This window comes from Morone saxatilis, unplaced genomic scaffold (genome assembly GCF_004916995.1).
Source record: "Morone saxatilis isolate NCDOM2014 unplaced genomic scaffold, NCSU_SB_2.0 Contig9, whole genome shotgun sequence".
In the NCBI taxonomy this organism is placed as follows: Eukaryota; Metazoa; Chordata; class Actinopteri; family Moronidae; genus Morone; species Morone saxatilis.
In genome coordinates this window covers 536,446-540,561 of record NW_023340268.1, presented here as the reverse complement: position 1 = coordinate 540,561, position 4,116 = coordinate 536,446, and positions in this window count along the sequence as shown.

Genomic DNA, 4,116 nt, shown 5'->3' with positions numbered 1-4,116 from the left:
ATCTTAAATAAAAATGTAAACTTAACTAAAATAACAATTTAATTTTCTCCACATAAATGAACTAAATGCTGAGATAAATTTTTACTGTGTATATTTTTATAGACTTCTTACATGCCTTACAAGGCCTAGCGGCGCCGTGTGAGGGTACCACTGCTTCAATGTACGAATCACCTGACTGGTTGCAGCCCAGATATAGAAGATAATGTCAGATCTCTTCATTTTATCTGAAACATGTTGATCTTCATATCCAGTTAGACACATGCAGCCTCTCTTTTTCCAGACATTTCAAAATAAAGCTCCATCTGACAGCAATAATCTTCCACTATTTATTGTTATTTTCTCACCTGAAAACAACTTTTATGCTTTTAGTTTTTGTTTACTTAATAATCTTCAGTACTCTTCGTTTCTTATCCAGTTTTCTTTCTGTTGAGTAGTGTGGGAGGGAAATGGGTGAGCAAGTTGTCTGTATCTGTGTATTTGCAGTCAATGTTGGTTATGTAATGCTGTTTTTGTTTGATGCTGCATCTCAAGGGATTATCCTTTCAATAACCTCAAATAAAAGTCTTGGAGGAAAATTTTAATAGTGTTTGTTTACTTTCACCACCAACGCTGCTGCATTACCACTATTTATTAAGGCATATATTAGCATTATAATTAAGGCCCAAATATTTTTGTGTTATTATTTGATTCCCCAATGAAACGCATTTTTGGAGGCAGCAACAGGCTCGAAGATTAGTGGTCGCAAAGTTCAAAGGTCGCAGTAAATTACGTATTCTGTGGGTCTCTCACACGCAGCCCCTGAGGCAGGTTTTACCGATATGTATGAAAATCGATATGCATGTGTACGATGTCCAGACAAACAAAAAAGCCTCTTGGGCCCCAAACCCAAGTGTGACACCACCGCGATTAAAATGTGTGCTCTTTGTGTGAAAGGCCGTCTCCGTGGCTTGGCGTCAAATTTTGACGTGTCGTCATGAAACATAAAGTTGTCATAACTTCAGTGTACTTTTTCCAATCTGCACCAAACTTACATGTTTAAACGCGTCTATAAGCCAATATTCAGATATAGTCATAGCGCCATCTACTGGTAACAGTAAGTAAGGCTTGTGTGGCAATTTTTGTTGGTTTCTGAGCACAAACCTCTTTTCAAATTAAAGGTTGCTGACCCCCGCAGTAGGAACAAAAGGGGGCATGGTCGTTCTGAAGACAGAAAGTGACGTGTGCCTGCTCTCATACATACATCGACCTGTAACAAGGTGGTATTATTACTTTTACTGAAGTAAAGGATGTGAATACCTCCGCCACCACAGAGATGCTGTCACAGCTTCCATACTTCAGCTTTCTGTTGGTACATCTGATCCCGTTTGCTCTTGTTGGTCGTTAATGAACTTTGTCACAGTCGGCGGCTCGGAGGCAAAACTCCAGCAGTAGTAAATAAAACAATGGACCGCACATGGGAACGCTCCATTACTCTGCGCGCCGCTTATTCATTTTAAATCACAGCCAACGCTCGGCGAGTCTCCACACGCCATTACCCAGCAGCCCCCGCGGCACGGCTCTGACAGGAGGACTCACAGAGAGAACGGGGTCGACTCATTAACCGCCTGGAAGCTGGTTGGTGATTTAGCGCTGAAATTCACACAACAGACGGAACGAGACCGAGTCTATTTGTCTCCGTTAACATCTGGTTATAACACACACACACACACACACACATACTGTACACACACACACACAGACAGACACATACACACAGCTTCCTGTTGACTTTCTGATTGGTTCGAGCTTCCTGAGCTTTCAACCACTGTGAGGACAACCTTCACACTGAGTCTCTCTGAAGTCTGCAGCAACATATCAGGATTTTAGTCGATACACTTGATTTGTTGAGTGCAGACTGAAAATCTGTTACAACCATTACGTTAATCTCATCTTCAAATAAAGTAATTAGTTATAATTACTTCTCTCATAAGAAACTGAATTATTTTATCAATTAAAGCTGCGAGCAGCAATGAACTGGCCCTCCTGTGTCGACCACACAGACAAAATTTCACTTATATGATGTTTTCATCAACAATTTTCACACAAGTTTCCAGTAGGTGGCGCTACAACTATGACTAAATATTGTGTTCAGGGCGGGACTGACATCAGACGTGAAGCTTGGACACTGGAGTTATGACAACTTCCTGTTTCATGACGAAACATTGAAATTCGGCACGCCACGGGCACGCCGTTAGACGCACGCAATGTAATCGTGATGCTCTTCAAATCTGAAGTCAATCCAATCAATTCCCTAAGAGGAGTTCGTCAAAATACAACACATGAAAATCTCCGGAAATTACCAGTTAATTTAAATGGCCGACTTCCTGTGGGGTTCGGGGTTTGTGTGATATAATACGTACATTAACTACACAGAGCATCCATAAATATGATCCTGCTGGCAGAATACTATTAATTCCTTACACTTTAATATGATCACTGCTCGGGCCTTAAATATCTTTAGGGAGACCAAATCTGTCTTGAAGCTGCTGAAAAAGTGGAAGTGGTAATATTTGGACTTTTTGGAACAGCTGAAACTGAACTCTGATGCACCAAAACGCCGTTGACGAGCCGCTCGATGAAGCAATAAAGAGTCTCTCATCAGTGCTGAATACAGAACGTCTTCATTATGTGTGCAAATGAAGCTATTATCTGACTGCACTCCGGATAAGTCACTCATGTTCTGCTCTCCACACTTCTTCAGGCCTCCTGAGGCCAGCGAGCTGTTCTGAAAGGGACAGTCAGATCTGTAATATCATGGCAGAGGCCTTGCAGGGGAGCGGCGCTGTGCTGCAGCTGTCAGTGGGAATAAAACAGAAGAGAGTTTGGGTGGCGAGGAAGAGAGTTGAGGGTGGTGGCGGCCGGCAGGTTCCAGCTAATGAGGCGAGAACAGCTTCGGAGGGCGAGAGCGAGGAAGCTGGGCAGCGAGGGAGAAAATGAAAGAGGAGAGGGAACGACAGAGGAGAATAATAAAAGAGTCGGAGAAGCGGCGGCGCGAAGCGTGCAGAGGCGATGCACACCAGAGGGAACCCTCCTGCTTCATGCAAACGTCGGTCCAATCAGATTCCACTGCGATTTGGTCGGTGGCGTGCGGCAGGGGAAATCAGCCACTTCCAGTTAAAGCTCCCAGAGCTCCTCGACCTTCGTGTTTGTTTCGGTGGAAAAAAGACGTCCTGCTTTACATGGAAACATCCAGCAGCAAATCAAACTCTACAATGTGATCGTTTCAAGGTTTAAAATGTTTTTCTTCAGGAGGAACAAAGAGCAGTAAAAACAGCTGATTAAAGACAGGAAGTACAAAGCCCTCAGGAGCTCTTCACTTTAGAGAACTTCTGCAGGCGGCACAGAGAGAACATGGTCTACGTGTTTTATCATCAGAACAAAAAGTTTGATCACTTCACAGAAACTTTGCTGTGAACCTGTGAGCAGGTTTTTGGAGAAGCGGATGCAGACAGTCTCATTTGAGAGTAAGTTAATGTGAATGAATTAAGACGCTATGAGACCCGATCACTCAGAACCACATTCAGAGGTCTGAGGTCTGGAAATTCTGTTGACTGTGAACGAGAATGTGTCGTGTAGGGATGGTAAGACTCATTGATTACACCAATTATAAAGTCAAAATGTATATTTTTATCTCTGTCTTGTGCTGTCGTCTCCAGTTTCTGTCCAACAGGGACAGGAAGTTCTGTTTCAGGTATTCTTTATGATATTTAAGAGTTTCATGAAAAACAATAAAAGTAGTTGATGACTCATCCTGCACTCGTACAATAATTTTGCATCCATCTCTTATGCCACTGGTGGAGTGTCTCTGAGGGCCGATGTGTTACAGACTACATCTACAGTTATCAGAAATCCCATTCTGGTCGGACTCTAACAACTTCTAATGCCAGGAAGCATTGGCAGTATATAGAACAGACAGAGCCTCCAGGAGTGTCTTGAAGTGACCTGCTGATAGTATTGAGTCTTATGGAGAAGTTGATCTATGAGCTCAGTAAACAGTTTCCTGATGAGTTTATGGGGCTCTATCTTGCACTCAGCGCAATTGACTTGGCATTTGTATAATTCCTATTTTGCATTCGA